This window comes from Eucalyptus grandis, chromosome 11, assembly GCF_016545825.1.
Source record: "Eucalyptus grandis isolate ANBG69807.140 chromosome 11, ASM1654582v1, whole genome shotgun sequence".
Taxonomy (NCBI): domain Eukaryota; kingdom Viridiplantae; phylum Streptophyta; class Magnoliopsida; order Myrtales; family Myrtaceae; genus Eucalyptus; species Eucalyptus grandis.
Window position 1 is genome coordinate 28,600,554 of NC_052622.1, and position 23,672 is coordinate 28,624,225.

A 23,672-nucleotide genomic window follows, 5' to 3' on the forward strand; every position below is an offset into this window, starting at 1 on the left:
TACCTAATTGCACTTAATTAAATTTAATCAACCTTTAAGTATAATTAGCAAACTAAGAAGGCATTAGTAAGCAAAACTCACTTGGCAAAGTGAAGACCGGAACACCGCGAAGGCGATGCGACGGCGGCCGAAATCCAAACTTTAGCGGCGTCGGTGAACACTCGGGCCGGGCCCAAAGATCTTGCCTCGCGGGCTTAGGCTTCAAAATAACTTGCTGGACTTCACTGGACTATGGGTTGAACTGAACTGAACCAATTTGGGCCGAGTTGCTGAGTTGCTGCACTTGGGTTGAGAGATTTTGAACCAACTTTCCACAGCTGGGCTTAAAGACTGCAATTTGGGCCGAGATGCACGAATAACTAGGCCTGAAATTCGTTGGGGTTGAGGACATGCTGAGGGGAAACAAGTGGGCTGAATTGCTTTAGGCTTTGCTGGTCTTGGTGGGAATTTGGTAGCCCACAGTGGCGTCGGGCTTTGTGTGGATTGTTCATGGGCCGCTCGAAGAAGCTGCGAGAATTTGGTGGAGCGTGAGCAGGCAAGCGTGAGAGGCAGCGACGGATGCAGGCGGATTCCTTGCCGCGTGGAGAGGACGAAGGAGCTGCAGGTCAACCAAGGCTTCGGTGGCTTACTATTGTTGACTAAACCGAGAGCAAACACTGCCAAGTGGCAGTAAGGCCAAGCTGCTCGGTCAAATTAGGAGTCTCGGTGGCTCGTTGTTGATCGAAGCAGATCGAGAAGTTGGCAAGTGGCGGCTGAGGGGAGGAGAGACCGATGAAGGCGGAGATGTGGGCTATTCCTGCTTCTGCGGACTTCTTTGCTGCTACGGAGTGCGAGATGGTGCAGCTCTCAAACGTCTCGGACGGTAACATAAGAGAGAGATTGGATGGGGGCTACTTCGTGCGAAAGAGAAATGAAAGCAGAGGCAGAAAACAGCAAGCGGGTGGGGAAACCATGCGTGAGGAGAAGCCAAAGAGGAAGAGAGAGATGAGTGAGGGGCCCTTTGGCTAGATTTTTTTTCCACAAGTCTATCCTATTAAACTCACTCTTGGCCAAGTATTATCCTTGGCTCACAATCACCCACACATCACCACTTAAAACTTCTCAATTGGTGCATTTTGCTAGGGAAGGGAAAGCTACGAAATTGGCTTCCTTGGCTTCAATTGCTCGTCAAATCCCTCTTGATTCTCTCTCAATTGACTCCCAAAATCAATCGATGTCTTACTCATCAAATTGATTATTTTCCTCATCCAAAAATCCCTCATACTTCTCAACTTCACCACCGAATTAATCATCGACTTCAATCGAACAAAAATGGCCCTAAACTAACTTTTTCCCAAAAAGTCTCGGTTGTCGAAAAATCTTTTAAGATTGAGTTGACGTTCCTAAAATGACTTGTGACATGATAGAACTTCCAATTTCTGAAATCAGACTTAGATTGGTGGTTAATTTTACTCGGACGCGTTTCGAGCATGACCTAGGCTATCGGGTAGTTTTAGAACTTTTAGGACAAATGACCCGTGGCAATTTTCTTCTACCCACGATGAACCCACTCGACACATTGGCGACTCTCAATTGTCGTGAAAATCTCGAGGATTTAAATATGGACACAAGGCACCAAAACGATAGTAAAATCAAATTAGTGCCGGTCGACGAGAGTTTTCCAATTTAGTGGAGTCACCCACAATCGGTCATTCATCTTAGTCGAACCGACCTATCTCTGATTTCAAATCTGTTTTATACTGTGTCGTAATGATCTCTAAAGATGAGCACGATCGAGAAGTCAATTTCTGGTCGAATTATCAAGTCTATTTGCCTCAAAGTCCTTAATAACTTACCCAGCTAATCTAGTTATCTCGTGAGTGGCCAACTCAGAGAACAACACTATAGTCACGTCGATGAAATGCCTAATTTATTTAATCGAAATCAGAACCCGAAAATCTGGATGTCACATCCACAACACCATTTTGTTTTGTTTTGTTTTTTTGTTTTTAGGTTCAGTGCTAAAAAAACTTACACTCATAAAGACAACACGTCCGAAAGGGGAAGGAGCCGAAAAAAGGCGAGCGAGACCACAAAACAAAGTGGACCAAAACAAGCGAGAAACAAAACAACCTAAACAACAGGCAAAAGAAACACCCAGCACAAGAACAGCAACTAGGGCAACAACAAGGCCGGAAAGATGCAGGAGCCCACAACCGAAAGATCACATTCGCTAGCCCAAAAAGCAACTAGCGAAATGCCAAATGGAGAGCCACCCACAAGATCCGCATGTAGCCACGAGCACCCCGAATCGGGCATTGACAAGTTACGGCCTTATGGCAGCAATAGGGTCTCCAAAGAGAAGATGATCGGGTCGATGCCCTAGCTACATTGCAACCTCTTGTTCCTTATAGAATCCTCCACACTACTGAAGGTGAAAACCTTGTCTTTGACGACTTTAAAAAGATGGTTTTCACCGATGGGATGGGATGACCGCCCATGAGGACTCCTTCCTAAAAAAGATGCCATTCATGTGCTTCCAAATAATATGACAAAGAGCATTAAAACAAAATCGGGCAATGCACTTATAAAAGTCTTTGCTCGAAAGAAAGCAAATGGCCCAACCGAGGTTCTCTCCCCACGATCTGTTTCACCACGGAAGATTACATCTAACCGCCCAGACTAGGTCATTTTAATAAATGTCGCGTGACATATAACTCACATATTAAATTGCATGTTACATGTCATTTTAGGTGAAATAATTTTGTATGTCATTGCATTGCATTGTATGTCATTATATTAGGTCATTTAGATCGCATTTAATCATTGCATTTCTTCATGTCATATAGTTTAGTCATGTAGTTAAAATGCATGTTTTATGAAAAAAATTCTAATTTCAAGAAAACCCAAAATTATTTGCTTTGTGTGATGCAATTTATTTATTTGAATGTTTGAGCATATGTGTAGTCACTTTTGCATCATAATAATCTAGGTTAAAATAAATCAGCTGCCTGCAAAAACATTTTTGAAAAAATAAAGAATGGTACCGAAGGGCATTAGAGACCAAGTTCCCGTACCCTTAGTCTTTGGTTCGTATAAGTAAAAGTAATTCTCTCATTATTTTATAGGTGTCTAATCGACCTACCATAAACTGATTAGTGGTGACTCCTAAATAAAATCCATTTGCATGTTAAAAATTTGAACCTAAGTCGCGAATTGGTATGGGCTTGGGAGAGCTCGAGTTAAGTCTAAGCTAACAATTCATTAGCCAAACCTTAGGTGGTTCACACCCGAAAAATTGGTCGCGACAATCCCGAAGGACGGCACCTTCATGGCCAAGGTATAGAATGCGCCCAATTTCAAGATCTTCATAACCAGAATAAGAACATGCATAATTGAGTAGAAAGATTAACACATCTGTTTTGAAATCCATTGTTCTTGATGTGGAAGTGGAAAACTGATGTTCCACGGGCAAGTTATTCTCTTCTATTGCCCTCCGTATCACTGGCTCAATGAAGTGGCCCTCATCTTTTAGCGTTAGGTAAACGCCTCCTTATGTAAGAATACATGTGAAAATTAGGGTTAGAGGGAGAGATTTAAGCACTATTTATAGAGTTTCCACCAGGCCTCCTCATTACGAGCCGGGGCGCAACTTGGCCCACACTAGCCAACCCCATATTAGACTAATTAAGAAACATTCTATCTCACCTTAGACTAAAACTGTTAAAAACGGTAAATTATACTATCAATTAATGCAGTCCACATTATAAAAACTCTTACACAAGGTCTTGTACAGCTTGGAATACCGAGCACGGGTCCCATTTGTCGTCCGTGCGAGGGCAAAGCTTAGAGCCTCGGGTAGTTGGGAGAAGAGCTGTTTGATCTCCTCCAAGCTCTTATTTTTCAGAACAAATGGCCTGGGAACCACCCTCACGATTTCACCGCCTTTACATGGGCATTTGCTTTGATAACCAATTCTGAGTTAGAGTTGGCTTCACATTTGATAATGAATGGAGTCAGTTGAGCCTGCAAGACATTCCATTGAGCCACATCCGTGTCTACGCAGGCCCTGAATCCGCGGGTCTAGAAGCATGCAACTGCTCCTGCTTATCGTCTTTGGGAATTGACTGCGGCAGCAAATCAAAGAAGAATGACCCAGCAAAAACTATTATGTTGTATCAATGAGAGGTGAAAATCCTAATCAAATTCTCGTTACTTGTTTGCTTTTGTCTTTTTGAATACTTCTTTAAGGAACAATTAGGGGATTCTCATATGATAAACGTTGGCAAAAGAACATTTCAAGTATCATAACTTGGCAAAAAGGGACACTTAAGTGTCATAACTTACTAAAGGTACACTTAAGTGCTACATTTTTAATAAAAGTGAGGCACCTGAGTGCCATCTCCAAGGAAGCTAGCCGGAAATCATACGTGGCATTAAAATATTAATATTTTTTTTGCCGATGTGTCTCGCCGGAGAGCTAAGTCAGCTTGAATTCACCCCAAACGATGTTGTTTCGGGTGTTGGCCCAAAATAGAGCCCTTAAATCAACGAAAACGCCGTCGTTTTGGAATAATTTAATTTTAATATAATATAAAAATTAATTAAATTTATTTTAAAACTAAATTTATTTAAAATATTTAAAAAATAAAATTTACAAAATTTACAAAATATTTACAAAATTTACAAAATTTACAAAAATTTAAAATTTTACAAAATTTTAGAAATTTACAAAAAATTTAAAAAATTTATAAAAATTTCAGCCTCAACCGCCTCCTTTTATTTTATTTTTTAAATTTTCTGTAAATTTTTTAAATTTTTTGTAATTTTTAAAAATTTTATATTTAAATATTTAAATAAATTTAGTTTTCAATTTAATTTAATTAATTTTTATATTAATTTTTTTACCATGTCAGCACTAAAAACAACACCGTTTTGCACTCATTGCCGGAAAATTGACACGTCAGGTTTGGATTTTTGGTCGGATTGGAACTCAAGTGATCTATTTTTGCTCGATTTTGGCACTTAAGTATATCTTTTCGTAAGTTATGATACTTGAATTGTCCATTTTCTATAAGGTATGGCATTCGAGGGATCCGGGATGTCGATAAAAGTCTAGAGTGAGGGTGACTATAAGTTCAAAAGCAAGGTCTTAGGAAGCATGAAAGTCTCCAATTACCTTTGATAGACCGTCTCAACCAAACACTTGGACCATCAAAAAGTTCTGCCATCAAAAGCTCGTGGTTCGATTCTTTGCCCAAAGACTTTACTGTTATTGTTATGCAGATCTATAGGACATTTCCCCTAATCATCCAACATTTTACTATCATAACCGACAATGATTGTCGGTTTCTATGAGATCCTGCATGGTTCTCTACAATATGGTATAGATGCACATGAATTCCACTTTGTAACCCGAAAAAAGAATCTGCAGGATTGAGGATTTTTTCAAGGTTGACAAACCTCAACAGCACTACGGGCATCAAAGATTTGTTTGGGCACAAGGATGGTCCATGTCACGGAAAGAAGGCATCCCTTTCGCGTTCATCCAGAGATGCTAGCATTGCTGCCTTCTTACTTCTGCTCAAGGTGTTGACAAATGATTGTCTCGTTATATCCTGCTGAAAACAACCAGCCTCCTTACTTGTTCATAGGCTAGGCACAATGGGAAATAAGTACAAAGAACAGTCTTAAAACCTTGACTTGCTTCAATATGCCATCAAGAGAAATAAGAGATGCTAATCTCGCATCTCAAAGCAGCTAAGATTGGAAGGATTGCGAATGGATGAACCACCACCTTCCGGTGTTAATAGGACCGCATCATTTCTCATTTGTTGCAAAAATCTGATTTTGTTAGCAACATAAGGAGCAAAAAGAAAGAACTAAGTCAATCAAGTCAAAGCATGAAAGAATTAACTTTAATATGGATTTGACAACCACTAAGGTTGATAATATCATATATAATCAACATCATTTTAGGAATATGTGTATCATCAATGATTCTGAGTAAGACTCACAGCAAATGCACAAGTTTTATATATATATATGTATGTATTTGCTTTTTTTTTTTTAATATCTATTTTAACTTATAAATGCATAATAGATGCACATATATAATTACACCTTTGCCTAACCGTGACATCAGATTTTCAACCCCGTTTTCTACTGAATAAATCAGGCATTTTCATTGACGTCCAGCATAGGGCTATTCTTAAAGCTGATCACTCTCGAGATAACTGGACTATCTCGGGAAGCCATTAAGGATTTTAAGGCAATAGACTTGAGAATTCGACTAGGAATTTGCTGCTCGACCGTGTTCAATTGTTGAGATCATTACGGCATACGTACGTAAATTGATTATAGATCGAGATAGGTCGGTTCGACAAAGATGTGTGGCTAATCGTGGGTGACACCATTAAATTGGAAATTTTATCGGCGGCACTAGATCGATTTCTCTATCGTTTAGTACCCTGTGTTCGTATTTGGGTCATCGAGATTTTCACGACAACCAAGAGCTTAAAGCTAATGAGTCGAGTGGGTTCATTGTGGCTCGAAGAAAATCACCACGAGCCATTTGCACTAAAAATGCCTGAAAGTTACTCGGTAGCTTAGGTCACGTTAAAAACACGCCAAATGGAATTAAACGTGAATTTAAGTCCGATTTCAGAAATTAAAGTTTCCGTCATGTCACAATAAATTTAGGAGTGTTGATTTAGTCTCAGAAGATTTTTCTGACACTAGATATTTTTTGGGAAAAAGTTGTCGCCGGGTCATTCTTGTACAGAAAAAGCCAGTGATTTTTTTTTTTATATAGCGAAATTGGGAAGCAAGATGGATATATGGGTGCGAAAAAATGTCCAGATAGTCGATGGATGACCAATTGATTTTATGGAGGCCAATTGAGATGGAATTGAAGTGGATCAAGCCACCAATTGAAGATAATTCTTGTAAATTCGTAACTCTCCCTTCCCACCAAATGCACCAAAAAGTGAAGTCATGAGAGGTGTTGGTGTGGGATCATTGGAGGCCAAGGATTTTGCTTGGCCTAGGTTGGATTCTGGAGATATTTTGTGGAAAATATCAAGCCAATGGCCCACCCTATCTCTTATCTCTTCCCTCATCTCTATCCTTTCCATCTCTCTCACCTCTCCACCGTCCAAGACCCTCTCCTCTTCATTTTGAAACCCTCAAGCCAGCAAGAAGAGGGTAGAAGGAGCTGCAGCCATCGCACGCCTCCACCCGCGCCACCCCCGGTTTGCCGCTCCAACCCACCTCTCGCCAAAAATCTGAGTAAACAATAAACTTTCCAAATGAACCAGCAAACGAGCCACCTATCATCGTGAAGAGGACATGGGCCATTCCAACGAGCCCAACCTCACCCGAAGCAGGCCGCCGGCCGTCCCATATGGCCGACGCAAGCCGTCGATCGCCGGTCTGCTTCGGCCCTCGCCAGCTTGCCACTGTTTCGTGATTTTCTTCGTTTTTCTTTTGTTCTCGACCATTCCTTTGCCATTCCATCAACCTACAAGACCCCCTTGACCCGGGAGCCATTGGTTGCCGACCACCCCCACTAAGCCCCGATTGGCCCGTTTCGCCATTGAAGCCGCTGGTTTCCTCTCTGTAGCCCACAGGCCAAGCCCATGGTTCAACCCATTGGGATTCAGCCCAACTTCGGCCTAAGAATTCCAGCTAAAGTCAGCCCAGTCTTGTGGCGCCGAAGCAGCCCAAGCCCATCTTCAAGCAAGCCTGACTCGCATTTGTTCAGCCCAACTTAAGTTTTGATCGGGCCCATTCGAAGCCCAAGTTTTGACTATCTCCAAAGTTCAGCCACGGGTTCAAGCCTAGTTCTCGAGCCCAAGCCCGCATGGCAAGTCGCCCAAGTTCGGCCCAAGCCCAGCTTTTTTACGTGGGCCTCGCAAGGTTTGTAGGCTCGGCCCGGTGTCCACCGACGCTGCCATAAATTTGGGCCGCCCCGTCCGTCGTCGTTGCGATGATCCGATATTCTTTTGCTCAAGTGAGTTTTGCTCACTAATGCCTTTCTTAGTTTGCTAATGATGCTTAAGGGTTGATTAGATTTAATTAAGTGCAATTAGGTGGTTAGATTGGTTTAGAACGATTAGATTAGTGACTTAATGATGCTTGTCGTGATTGATTAGTGTAATTAGCAAGTAAAGACGTATTCTAATTATTGAATGCATCTCGGGATTTTTCCCGACCCGTTAAGCGCCCAATTAGGCATTACGAGCTAAATTAGATTTTTAGTATTAATTATTAATTTTTGAAATTAATTTAATTAATTAATTATTTTTCAGAAATAAGGCTAGGATAGCCGACGACCGAAAATTCTCGTGTGGCTGATTGTCATAGTGCAATCCGTTTATTTATCTGAGCTCTACGTTGCGTGGAAATGAATTAATTGTGATATTTTTAGGAATTTATCATAAATTGATTAAAATTGAGTGAAATTGAATGATTGATTGGTAGATGGTCGTAGTATGATTATTCAGCATTTATAATGCTTTGATGAGTTGTAAAGTGAAGAGAATCGTGGTTGAATAGGGAATACTCTTGGCTAAGACCAATCAAGTACGAGGTATAGACATATGTGATTCGGTGATAAGGAAATCACTGGTGAAAATGTCGCCTAAAGAATGCACGAGTGTTGTCTATTACCCGCACATGCATAAACATACGTGGTTCGGGTGATAAGGAAATTACTGGTGAAAACGGCACCTTAAACAACGCACGAGTGCTGTCTACTGTATGCATCATTATGGACATACGTGGTTCGGTGATTGAGGATATCACTGGTGAAAAGAGCGCCTTAAAGATTGCACGAGTGCTGTCCATTGTATCACGTCACCTTGGCGAAAACGACGTTCGAGAGCATTGATGAAGCTTTATGACTAAATATACCATTGGAGGTTATATATGGAGTGGGTGAAATGACCTAGTAATGGTCCGACTGACTAATCGACTAGGTCGATTGATCATTACTTTGATCTAATGTTGTGAATTGATTGATGGAATTAAAATGACTAGGGAAAGGTCATGTTGGCATGTAATCGACTAGGTTGATTGATCGAGATATCGATCCGTGATATGATTGCTTGGGTGCCTATTTGAACTGGTAAGCACATGTGTGAAATCTAAGGCTAAGGTAAGTCCCTCGACCCATGAGTGTATAGGCAACCCGGACGGTGTGTATTGGTTTACTAATTGGGTCTTAGGGAGTAGAACTTGCTGAGACGTAGTCTTATCCGGCTTGTGGGACAATATTTCAGAAACCCCGATGAGGAGCTTAAGGAGAAAGAACCCAAAGAGGAGTATCCTGGAGGAGAACCCTCGATGATGATCCCAGTACGACCGGGATGAGGACTGAGATCACATCCTCTTTGTGAACCCTGTTTATAGGTGGTTGAGTGTGAAACTAGACCTTGTTGATAGTATGATAAAATACTTTGAGGTGTGGTTGTATAAAAGTTTGGTTGTGAATTTCAATATGAAAAATATAGCCCTACTTTTCTATCACATTGCTTTATTGTCTGGGGATTATAATTGCTTCTGCATGTGCTTATTAAAATGAAAAGGGTCGGCGATACGATTTGGGATGTCGCTATTTAATCGACTAGGTAAGGGATGGGCACGCGCTCGAGATTAGGGCGTGACACTAATAGCTCGAATTATTTATTATTTCCAGTATACCAGTTAGAAATAATATTTGCTCAAGTTAACCGAATAACAGGTTGGTAGATGGCCGAGTATACCGGTTGGATGCTTCAATGAGGAGTGTGATCAAGAGACACTAACTAGGAGGAGCCTGACATGATAGAAAAGATATACAACATTTAACACTTACATGCTTTTAACACATGGTGAGGAAAGGATTTATATAGATGACCCCACTCAGTGGGATAAGGCTGGTTTGTCGTTTGTCGTTGTATATTCCATTAGAAATGTCAATCAGTCCCTGTACAAAGAGAAAGGATGGAAGCTTTTATGTCCTATTGTTGCTTTCACTAGCACGCTCAAATAAAATGTTCCTAGTGTTTCAATGATTGAGAATACTCGAGGCAAAGCCACTCTGAAGTCTGGTGACCACTGACAATATGTCCATTAAGGAAAGTCACTCAATATCATGTAATAGAGATGAGTCAAAGTGCCACTGCCTCTAGTTTATGCATTTATCAAATAAACATCGTTTTAAGTCATTCTCCTATACTTTCCTAATTAAGCAATGAATCAACTTTGGCACACCTTTCTTTGGATGCAAAAACACATTTTGTTGGGTATTAACAAAAAAGTACCTTCAACATAATTGTCAAATCAAGGTATGTATCATTAATCAAAATCTTAAATTTATGAATCTAGGATCGAGAATTGAATCGAATTTAATCATAAGATTTGGTACAGTTCAAAAGTAGGTTATGTGTTAGGCATTTTTCAATTTTGTGAACCATGTTATAAAATATGAAATGAGTGAGATTTATGATCCATGACAAAGAAAACTGAAATTCAAGTACGTGTAGTGATCCTATGCATAAGAAGATAATTTTGCATTGTTTAATTAACATAAGTATTACACTGTAAATTACAAATTTCTGTCATTTTATTTAGTCTTTTATTGTAAAGAAGCATATATTCAATTATTTTGTTACTATCAAAGTATAGCCTGCAGATTACAACAGGACAAGATTTTCCTTAGATTATAGGTAAACCTACACGAAAAAGAAAAAAAAAAAGGAATCACTTGAATTGTATATACATAGAGAATCGTAGATCCACAAGTGACAGATTCACTTGCGATACAGGAGATTAACAATTGACCTAACGGATATTGAATTGAATAGAACTGCATAATGCAAATTAACAGTCAACTAATTCCAATAACTATTTCAGACACCCATATTATTAGTTAAATGGACAACACCTTTCTCTTATCCCATCTCGACCATATTATCAGTTTCTTTGCCAACAACCAGTTTCATGTGATTTTGGACAATGTTTGGTGAAGTAGAAATTGGCAATAGACCAATCTCCCTCCCTCGCTCCCTCCCTCCCTGGCCAACAGCCAGTTTCATGTGGTTTTGGACAATTGACAATAGACCGATTTTCCCTCCCTCCTCGCCCCCTCCATTGCCAACAGCCAATTTCATGTGATTTTTGGACAACGCTTGTCGAAGTAGAAATTGACAATGGACCAATCTCCCTCTCTCTTTCCTCCCTCCCTTCCTGACAGCCAGTTTCATGTGATTTTGGACAACGTTTCGAAGTAGAAATTGACAATAGACTGGATCTCCCTCTCCCTCCCTCCCTCCCTCTCTCCCTCCCTGTGATTTTTGGACAATGTTCGTTGAAGTAGAAATCGATGGTAGACCTCCCTCCCTCCCTCCCTCCCTCTCTCTCCCTCTGATTTTTGGACAATGTTCGTCAAAGTAGAAACTAACAAAAGACTCTCTCTCTATCTCTCCCACTTTCTCCCTCCCTCCCCCCTTTGCCAACAGCCAGTTTCATGTGATTTTTGGACAATGTTCGTCGAAGAAGAAATTGACAAAAGACCTCTCTTTCCCCCACTTTTCAATGTTTGTCGAAGTAGAAATTGACAAGAGACCCTCTCTCTCGTGCTCACGTGCGCCCAATAGCTGATTTCATGTCATTTTTCGACAATGTTTGTCCAACTAGAAATTGACAACCTCTCACATCTAGCCAACAACTGGTTTCATGTCATTTTTCGACAATGTTTGTCCAACTAGAAATTGACAAAAGAAATGTTTATCATCCTTACCCCTCCCTCCCCTCCCTGACTCCCTCCCTGTCACACCCCGATCCTCGCGCATGCACCCATCCCTACCTTTGGCCGATTTTAAAAGTGATATCCTAGGACGTATCGCTCGACCCCTTTTCATTTTAATACGCACATGCGGAAGAATTATAATCCACAGACAATAAACAATGTGATAGAAAAGTAGGGCCATTTATCATATTGAAATTCATAACCAAACTTTTATACAACCACACTTCAAAGTATTTTACTATACTATTCACAAAGGTTTAGTCTCACACTCAACCACCTACAAACATGGTTCACAAAGAGGATGGGATCATGGTCCTCATCCAGGTCGTACTCGAATCATCATCGAGGTTCTCTCCAAGTACTCCTCTTCGGGTTCTTTCTCCTCGGGCTCCTCATTAGGTCTTGAAATGTTGTCCCACAACCGGGATGAGACTACGCCTGTGCAAGTTCTACCCCTAAGACTCGATTAGTAAACCAATATGCTATCCGAGCTGCCTATGCACGCACGAATTCGAGGACTTACCTTGGCCTCGAGATTCCACCCGCTTATCGGCCACGTTCAATAGGCACCCAAGCAATCATATCACCAGTCGATATCTCAATCAATCGACCTAGTCGATTTCATGTCAATCCGACCATTCCCTTGTCAGTCTCCCTTATTCAGTCTCAAATCTTACCACGGCTTCACGAGCACGGTTGCCACATTTCTTAGCAATAAATTACGGTCCAAAGGACACGACCTATCTTTAGGTGGTGAATTACGGCCCAATGAGCACAACCTTTAATAGGTGGCGGATTACGGCCTTATCGGGCGCGACCCCTATCGGGTGGCAATTTACGGTCAACGGCGCGACCTGAGGTGGCAATTTAAGGCCCATGGGCGTGACCTCTATCGTGGCAATTTACGGCTCAATGGGGCGACCTCTATCGGGTGGCGGTTTACGGCCCAATAGGCGCGGCCAGACTAAAGTCGGTGGCAAATCTCGCCCAACTCGCATAGCCATACTCGGCGGTTTCCGAGGTTCAACTCACAACCTCTCATAGTCGATTTCTAATTGAACACCAACACTAACAATCTTGGGATAAATCACATACTCATCAACTCACTCAATTTCACAAATCGGTGCTCAAATAAATAAACAGATCGCACTACCGACAATCAAGACAGAATTTCGGTCATCGGCTATCCCACTTAATTCCAAAATAAATAAATAAATAAATAAATAAATAAATAATTTTGAAAAATTAATAAATAAATACTAAAAATCCAATTTAGGCCCATAATCTTGATTCAAGCCCGAAACGGGTCGGGAAAAATCCCAAGATGCACTCAATAAATAATAGTACATCTCTACTTGCTAATTGCATAATTCAATTGTCTAACATGCATCACAATGATCTAATAATCACTAATCTACTCTAATCTAACCGCATAATTGCACTTAATTAAATCTAATCAACCCTTAAGCATAATTAGCAATCTAATAAAGCATTAGTGAGTAAAACTCACTTGATTTGCGAAGATCAGATCACCGCGACGACTACGCAAAGGTGGCCGAAAATCGGGTTTTCGGCGACGTCGACGAACACTGGACCGGCTAGAACAGGCGCAACAAATCTCCAACCCGTCTGAGATTTGCTTTTGAATTGGGCTGGGCCTCTCGCTAGACTGAACAGGGCTTGAATGGGCTGTCTTCGCAGGCTTTTGATGGGCTGCTGAAACAATTTAACCGGGCTGAAATAATCTGAATTTCACTTGGGCTGCTGCTGTGGATGGGCTGAGATTCACGGCTGACTTGCTTGGGCTGCTGGAAATTCACATGGGCTTCAAGTCTGGGCTGTAGCAGATTGCTCGACTGAGCTGCTTCCTCGAGGGTGGACTGGCGGGGCGGCCTGCGTGCAGATGGAAGCTCGGTGGTTGCGGGCAGCTGGAGGAGAGATCGTGGACGAAGGGAGCAGCTTGTTGGGTCTTCGACATTTGCTGGAACGTGGGCGGCTCGGTTGACTATGAAGACGCATGGGCGGCCAAATTTCACTGAAGCCGAAGTGAAGCAGCTGCTGGGTTTGCTGGCCGAAGATCGAGCAGTGAAGACGGGCGCGGGCAGCTTCAACGTGGCAGATGGGTCAACGGTGGAGAAGAGAATCGGTGGAGTGGCTTCGTGGCAGCAAATGGGGCAGGAGATGAAGCTGTGTCGTTGCTGCAGTGGTTCGTGCGGAGCAAGGTCAGAGGCGGAAGCAGCCAACTGCTTCGGTGGAATCGTGCGGACGTGGACATGCTGGTAGCGGCAAAATGAAGTGGAGTTGCAGTGTTTTGTCGCTGCTGAGTGGAGATCGTGGCAAGGAGTCAACACCGTCTTCAATTGTTGACTGCGGAGGGCTGAATCATGGGCAGTTGGCAGCTCGGTGGAGAAATTTCGGTGGTGGATGTAGGCGAGATGATGGGCAGCTTCGGTTGCAGAGAAATGAAAGTAGAACAAGAGAAATGTGAAGAAGACGGGGCGAAGGGAGGCGTGATCAAGAAGCTGCCGTAGGGAGGAGATAAGTCAAGAAAAATATCCAACCTCATCATAGCTTAGGCCAAAAGTCCACGTATACATCCTCGTATTGATGGCATGTCCCCCACCTTAATACTTTCCACCCAAATTTTCCACTAAAATAGTCCAAATTGAAGCCCTTCCCATGAACTGAATTTCGCCAATTTAAGCTTCAATTTCTTTACTCATTCCCCAAATTGATGTCCGATTTCGATAATGAAAATCCGCACAATTTTCTACTAGTCCCCGACACTCAAAGGCTTGACTTGGAAGTCCAAGTTTCCTTTAATTTAGCCTGATATGAATTTCCACTAATTTTTCCGCAACTTCCTCAATTAAATTTCCGTAAAATTTTCGAAATCTCTGAAAATTATTCGGAGGATGAGTTGACGTTCCTAAAATAGATCAGTGACACGACGGAAATTTCAATTTGAAATCTGACTTCTGAATTAGCGGTTACACTTCCATTCGGCGCGTTTTTAGCGTGACCTGCAGACTATTTTTGGCAGTTTCTAACTTTTAAGTGCAAATAACTAAGTGGGTGATTTTCTGAGCCACAATGAACCCACTCGGACATTATTGGTGACCTCGATTATCGTAGAAATCTCGAGAATTCATATACGGACAGGAAGGTACAAAACGATAGAGAATTCAGGTTTAGTGTCAGCAGACGGGAATTTTCTAATTTAGTGGTGTCACCCACGATTAGCCACATCTCTCTGTCGAACCAACCTATCTCGATCTCTAATTAATTTTATGTCTCGTGCCGCACGATCTCAAATAGCATTAACACGGTCGGAAGAGCCCGATTCCCCGATCGAATTCTCGAGTCTATTTGCCTTAAAATCCTTAATGGTTCCCCAGATAGTCCAGCTTATCTCGAGAGTGATCAGCTCTAAGAACAGCACATGACGCGTCACAACGAAAAGCCCAATTTATTAAATGTGTTGAAAAATCCAGGATGTCACACTCTCCCTCTCTCCTCGCCCAACCCCCAAAACACTTAGCAAACGAGCACTGTGTCAAATTTACTTTCCTCACCTAGGTCTCAGCTCTCTCTCTCTCTCCCTCCCTCCCTCCCCCTCCCCCTCCCCTCCCCCTCTCCGTCTCCGTCTCCGTCTCTCTTCCCTCCGTCTCCCTTTCCCTCTTCTCTCTCTCTCTCTCTCTCTCTCTCTCCCTCACCACCCCCAACACACAGCGACGAGCACTATGTCAAATTTGCTTTTCCTCATCTAGGTCTCAATTACTAAAGTCCAACCAAAAAGCTCCTTTGATTGCATTAATCCTATTATCTTCACTAACAAGAAGAGGGCCTGAGTCACACTCTGCATCGCAGCTTTGCCCCTTTTCCCATCACATAACTTCTCGGTAAGGAAAGATAAAGATCCACCAACAAGAGCAGAGGAGATCAGCTAATAAAACCATCATCCTCTCTTTCTATCCCCCTCCCTAACCCTCCACCCCCTTCTTTCTCTCCCTCCTCTCTCAGGATTTTCTTGTTTGAGGTCCATCTATGGGCCCTTTCAGTACCATTTTTCCCCTCTCTTATTTTGTTCATCTTTCCTTGATCTTAAGATAACGAAGAACTGAAGATCAAACATGTTACATATGCAACAGTTTCTACCAAAATAATCTATTCCGATTGGTTTTTTAACCTTTCTTGGTGGAGGAAGCCAATGTTCTTCATCTTATGCACTGAAGAAACACAAAACAGGAGGAAACATCATTTTGTAGATGAAATAGGAACATGACAGCATGTAGACTAGAAAGCGACAGAAAAAGAGAGGTGTGGCAATTTAAGGCTTGGGGGAAAATTGTATCTGAAAGGTATTTTAGGTGTTAAGAAAAGAAAATGTGCATTTGCAGCCAGAAAAGGGGAGGAAATAGCCCCATCAATTAAGCAATCATAAACATCACTTAATTCTTTCAATAATCAGCTCAATTAGATAAAAATTCATGCAAATCCAACTGCTCTATTCACAATTAATGGTATGCAATATTATGAATCCAAAGTGTACTCTAAAATCGGCAAATTTTCAGTTTGTGCATTGAGAAGTTCTTATACTAGTGCACCAATATGGCATAACTTCATACTTGACCATGGAAAGACCCGAAATTTCAAGCATCGGAAATACATACATACATATGTATATATACAAATATATATGTAAGTATGTCACTTTTTAATATTAACTGCTATTTAAGAGTTCATATATCCATCTATAATCATGTTAAATTTGAATAAATAGGCCCCAAGTAGCAGTAAATATGGAAGAGAGGAGTACCTTTCTTCTCTAATGATCAACAGATTCAAGAGCTGAACGAAGCTTTGCTACATGTGCCAAGTCTTCTGCCTCTTCTGTTCCCAGGGTTCCAGCAATATCCTGATGTAAGCCATGGAAATTAGCATCATCTTAAAAACAGAGACACTAGGTTATTGGTTGAAGTATAAGTTCCGTTAGACGACCCAGACATGGTGAGTTTTGTTCTTTCCTGGATTCGTCTACTCTCCTTATAAAGCAACAGGTCATTTGTTTAAATTTCATATCCTTCAAGGGTTGCTTGCCTCACAAAGGCACCCCATGATGGCATCCGTGATGCTAGCAATTTGCGCATCTAAACATAAGTAATGTTTTTCTGGAGCTACAAACATGCATAATGAACGGGTAATAATGAAAAACACACAACCGCCCATCAAGGGTCAATCCCTAAAATCGAATATTTGCACTCATTTGTTCAAAATTATGCAATTATGCTGCAGCGACATGTTTGATGCATCCAATTGATGAAGTCTACCATTGATCAAAACCTACCTTCAGGTGCTGTAATTGAGAAGTATAAACTCTCTTGGTATACTCTGATAGAAGCTGACCGAGAGCATCTGTGTTGGGAGGCACAGCAGTGCCAAGTCCAGCCATCCAACCATCCATAATGACAGTGGAGAGAAGTTCTAACTGACCAGCTGTTCCTCCCATTGCATCATCTCCAGTCAAAGAGAGGAACTCGAAGTTCTCTGCAAGCCAGATCTAATCTGCCGCTGCAGCTCCCCAGCTGGTGTATGCACAAAGAGGGCAGCAAGGGACTTATTTCCAATAGAAAAGCTTTTAGCCTCTTCCGTTATTGCTCTGAGTTTTCCTCCGGTGACATGTTGCCTCCAAGTTTCCTAAAAAAGATGTTATAGCATTTGGTAAAAAGAGGGAAAGGTTGAAATACTGAGAAAATATGAGCAAGAAGCTCATGATATAAATTAAAATGGGGCTAGACTAAAGATGCCCTTCAACGTAGTTCTGTTGTTTACATCAATTTCTATTTGGTTTTAAATTGGTGGCAGGTGTATCTTTCATGTCTTTCAAAAGATTAGCAACACTAGAAGAACAGCACGAACCTGATCGATACCTCGATGCTTTTAAGACTACTGAAGAAAACTTACTTTTTCTCAGGCTTTATGTTGACTCCGAAGCCCTGGATCTGCTCGTCAACACACCGTACAGGTGATCTCCCAGGGCTGTTACCTCGGCTAGAGCTTCTACTCCGTCCAGAATTTGCTTTTTCTAAGAAGCAATCAACAGGCAAAACCTACAGCTGAAAGAGTGACAACAAACACCAGGGTAAAATGAAATGTTTAGTCAGATACATAAAAATCCAAATAACATGCATATCATTAAATGCTGACAGCCTAACTTGAAGCCTAAAGGAGATATCCGAAATTGTTACCTTGATAGACTGCAGCTCTGGTGATCTAGCAAAAGACCGAATATACAATATCCCGACACGTGAGACGAGCATGGTATCCATAACTCTCTTCGGTTCCATTTTATGAATAAATGTAAAAACCAGCATCTCTAATTTCTGCAAGAATCTCATGCTCTCTGGAAGCACCTGCCTTGATGACAGCGGCCAAAACCTGCACTATGATAATATTGGCAATTAACTATGATATATTTTAAGAAGTTCACCATTATCAACAGAAATAACAAAATTATGCCAAATGGAGTAAATACTAAATTAGACTAATAACATGCCATAAATGACCGCAGTATTTTTCTATTTTTGAAACATCCATTCACCAGCATGCTGTAATTCTTTCTAAAATAGGAAAAAAAATTATCACATAGGCCCAATTATGTGGAGATCAGAAATTGCATATTCATGAAACATACTGTACTTGCAATTACTTCTTTTTAGCTCTTTGCTCGTGCTTCTGTTTCTAGCACTTGAACGTTGAGTTTTCTTTGACATTGAACATGTCAAATGTTTAAAGACAAAATTAGCATGTAGATTCATTAGAAGTCATGTAGAATCATTTCAAAATTACAAAAACGAACTGTTCAGAAGAGAAAACCAAAAGCTGCTTTTTGGTCTTTCACAAAATGAATGAAACACACCCAATGAGAAGTGCAAATGAACAATTTTGAGATAAAAATTACAAGACGAAGTAACAAACTATCGCCAATCACTATTGTTCTTTACCAAAGACAAAGCACACCGATTGATAGCGATTCGATCATGAAACTACTACCCACAAAAAGATAAAACTTTATACATGTTGAATGACAAACCAGTGATGAAACATTCATCAGATTTTTTTTTCTTTTCCACTTAATGAACACCCCTCATTATTTTTCAAAGGCATGTGAATATCATTATGTGAGCATACCAACATCAAGAGTTTGTTTGCTCCATCAGAAATGGCAGCAAGACTGTCATACTGATCCGAATCGAAGTCATTCAATGCTGGAGTCAGGTATTCTCCCACTGGTGTAGTTTTAACTTTCTCAGAACTTGCTTTGACCTAAGCAACCGAACCGGCAGACTTTTCAGCACTTAATGGCGAAGAAACAATATCCAGAGTACGTCCAACATTGTCGTTACTTGTCTTGGAAAAACCGACAATGGAAGAATGGACAACGTGAAACATGGTGTAGGCTAGAATCACAAAAAGCAAGTTTCATCTCAGAAACGTACCGAGATGGCATGTTTGCAGTTCCTTTTGATAATGGACTTTATTATCTAAAAAGAATAACAAGCATGTCAGAAATCCGAGAAAGTAATCTTACCAGAAGAAAAAGAAGTAAATTGAAGAGCACCTTGCATAATCACCCAAAAATATAAAAAACTTGGTCAATGGAGTAGAAGCTGAGATAGCTAGTATAAGCACCTAGAAGTGGGTGAATAGGTGAAAAAAAATTTCTCGAGATAAGAGAGCAATACTAAGCAGACAATAGAACTCCTTTGGTTAACAAAACGAATTATGATCAAAGTAAAGAAGAGAGTAGGGAAGAGAAAATTGAACACAAGATTTATAGTGGTTCGGCTTATTCCAAGCCTACATCCACTCTTCTGTACTGACAGCCCACCGGCTGGATTTCACTATGAACAAAAGAGATGTTACAGCAAAGCTCTCCCTTCATTCCACAATGTAGATATTCTACCACACTTCCTCAAGATTTCTCACGAATATAGACTCTCTTTTGCGTACAAGATTTCGCTCAAAAAATGAATTGACTAAGAACAAGGAGCTTCAGACTTTGGAATTCTTCTATCGCACACTCACTTGAACAATTGGAACGTCTTCCTTATATACTCCTTTATGTCATCATACCCGTTGGCACTTACCAAAGGAATTCCTCCAATCTACCCGTTGGACGTAATTAATTAGGAAGATCATTTGAGCTATTAAAGGAACATGTCGATAGCCCATCAATCATGCTCGCCCATACAATCAGGATCTCGGTTTCCATAAGTAGAACCTTCCAAGTATACTTCGCCAATCATTGAATCCTTAATCAATCTTGATTCGAATAAAGGATTCCGTTATGTCATATCCGGCCAAGAGATCTTCTCCAGTCGATAAGGTCAAATCCTTAATGAAGCACCCAGTTCTGGATAGCCCTTTTTCGACGGATTAGAAACTGTCAATGAGAATAGACTTTGAGTCTTGAGTCTAGCAGTCCGGAGGTCTTCAGACTTTAAATAGTAGAGTTTGCAAATCTTCAAACTAGACTCGATGGAAACGTTTTGTCGGCTTCAAAATACTCCGGAAGATTTCTTCAACAATCTCTCCATTTTTTATGGTGACAAAACTTTCATGCATATTTGGATAACTTTGACCCGCAAAACATTACTCAAGTAAAAATGGATATCTCATAAAGATAAATGGTTGAATGATAACACTAGAATATGCAACCACATAAAATAGGTTAGTCTTTCATGTAAGTAAAGCCATTCATAAGATATCAAAAGTACTTAATATAAGCGGTCAAATCCAAATCCCAAATTCAGTCCCACGGCCCGGACACAAAAGTCAAGTCAAACATCAAAACAATCCAAAAGTTCAAAAAGTTTAAGATTCAAAGTTTTCAAATCTCGCATCTCTCCCCTTTTTGTTATAAAAAAGAATGAGATGGAAATAGAATAGAGTCAAGATGGCTTGGGAACACGAAACAAGCTGGAAATCTCCCATTGATTGGACGATGCCTTCCAGCTTTTTTAATTCTTCATTCGGTTGAGCTACATCTTCACCCTTAGCATTTGCTTGAATCGAAGAGCAAGGGGTTGGATACGATCATTCAAAGCGAAGAAGCTTGACATGCATGCCCGCAAGGCTCGAACTTCGCATCCCGAGCATATCTCGACCCCGCATTTCCAAGAGAACATCAAGAATTCTGCGAAAATCTGCTGAATTATCGTCTAGCGTCTGGCTTACGCACATCAGATGGAGCAAAGGCGGACGATGGCAAATCAGCATAGTTACGCGAGATTGGGCAATGAAACATCATGTCCCTCCTCGGAAATTGAGAGGTATAGATGTCCTCTGGATCTTTCGGGAGAGCGACTCCTTTGGTAGCGAGGATATGAGGACATTCCTCTTTTCTCACGGTCTCCCCCTGTTTCCATGTCTCCGGGTGGAGAAGAGTGTTCCTCATGCTCTCCTTCCTCTTGATCTCTTTTCTCTTCTTCTTCTTTTTTAATTCTTTCCTCCTCAGCATCTCTTTCTTCTTCTTCTCTCTCCTTTGCTTCTTTCTCCTCTCGCTTCCAAATCTTCTCTTTCTCAGTCCTTGTTTTGAGTCTTCTCTTGTCGTTCCATTGATTAGGAACAAAAGCGACTCAGGATTCCTCAATGCCATAACAAAAATGGTGATGTCTTCCTCATCATCTTCATCCTCAACGATGAGAGCTCTTCTTTTCTTGGATGGAGCAACCATGGGCTCATTCCCTTTTCTTTTGCAGCCGAAGAGGTTTGATGAGTTTTGATAGGGGTTTCTCCATGAATTTCTCCAACGCCTTGTTGAGTTCATTCAGACGCATTTTAGACACCATTTTTAGTCCTACCACCATTTGATCACAAGATCGAGTACAAAGAATTCGTGGAGGCTAAACATTCAAATGTCTGAATAACTTTGTCACAAGACCTGGATAAGGAAGTTGACCTTTTTCCTTCACTACTGCTCTATACATGTGGAACATAATAGTGTGAGGAAGAGAAAACTTTTTCCCAGCATTGATAGCATACATCAGCTTTGCCTCTGAGTTTGAAACATCAGTCTTTGAAGTAGATTTTGGTCTGAGGCAATTAATGACAATCGTGTGAAGCAGAATGTTAAATGCACTCATCCTCGAGTAGGAAATCTTTTCCTCTGTCTTTCTATCCTTAACAAGTTACAACATAGCACGAGCAATAGAGACATTGATAGGTTGATATCTCCCTCTCTCAACCCCAATGACATCAGCCAACATATCTACATCCACCACATAGTCCTGATCTCAGACACTAAAAAGAGAATCAATTTGCATCCAAGCTGAGGTTCGAATAGAAATATGCGGTGAGTTCGGCATAGGCTTACGTAGAATTAGAACAAACTGCTCAAGTTGAAGAAGACTGAATTTTCCCTCAAATTGACATTCACAGCATCAAGGAAATTAAAATCCACACTTCTAGGGTTTATCACCCCATGCTTCAACAACTTAGAGTATAAAAGCTTTTGTTCCTCCGATCGAAACAAGTCAATCCTTTTGTCCCGAATTTTTGCCGCAACACCCATTCTCGGTGGAAACTGATTGTACATCTTATCATCATTATTCCCATCTGGCTGATTCAACCCTCCAACACGCGGATCACTTGGGATATTAGCAAGGGTTTCTTCGCCAACCCCGGGGCAATTCCCAAACGCTCCATATTTCGTAAAAGATGTACTCATTTCCATACCATTTGTCCTTAATAAACTCATCGATGTAGTTCAATGGAGTACCGGTCTTCTTTAAAGCACGATAAAGCTTATAAATAAAAGAGGACTTTCGAATTCTTATAGTTTCTGCGCCTTCGATGATTTCTTCATTTTCTCGATGAGCAACATCCTGTGGACTAGATGGAGGAGAATGACACTGCTGAGAATATTGTGGGCTCTGCTGCTGATTGGGAGACTCTTCTTCCTCAGTGAGATCAAAGTGCGTAGGCCCCTCACGCATTTGCGGTCCCCTACTTGCAATCCTCGAAGACTTCATTTGAGACGACATCTTTCACAGTCTTTGAAAGATTCCAAACTTGACTTTCCCAAGAAAGATGACAACTTTTTCGAAGATTAAACAAGAGAAGAAGATAGGAGTGGAAGATCGATGCTTTTTAGGGTTTTTAGAGTAAAACGAAGAGGAATGGACAATATATAAATCAGTCGAAGAGAGGCATACAAAGCGTCGTAATGGAAAGTAAAAAGATGCCCTTTAAAAATAACCACCTTTTTAAAAGGAATAGATAACTGCCATTTTAAAAATTAACTCCTTTTTGAAAAAGAAAGATTGCACTTATCACGGAAATTTGAAAGTAGCAAAAATCAATTAAAGATAGATGATCGTACCTTTCCGAGATTTAATATGAGAGAGAATAACTTATAATCAAAATTTTGTTTGTCTGAGTCTGAGAGTCTCTAGACTTTAACTTCTTCAAACCTCAAAATGTTGAGTTTGGAACGGATGATTTCAAATTGATTTTTCTCCAAAGGCTTTGTGAATATATCCGTCAGTTGGTTCTTTGAGTCAACAAACTGAATCGAAACTTCTTCATTTTGAACATGATCTCTAATGAAGTGATGTTGAATCTCTATATGCTTTACTCTTGAGTGAAGAATTGGATTTTGGTGAGATTGATTGCGCTGGTTTGTCACGGTTAATCTCCGTGCATGAATCTTCAATTCCAAAGTCTCTTAGCTGTTATTTTATCCACATAATTTGTGAACAACAACTTCCAAGAGCTAGATACTCTGCTTCTTTGTAGAAAGAGCTACGTATTTTGCTTCCTTGAAAACCAAGACACATCCTGCTTCCAAGTAGTTGGCCAAGTACCCAGTACTCTTTCTATCAACTCGCAACCA

At 40.8% G+C, this 23,672-nt stretch overlaps 1 pseudogene; it reads right to left on the reverse strand.

Annotated features, from left to right (window-relative positions):
- Positions 1–638: 638 nt before the first annotated feature.
- The window catches only part of LOC108955270, a 31,075-nt pseudogene continuing 8,041 nt past the window's right edge, over positions 639–23,672 (reverse strand).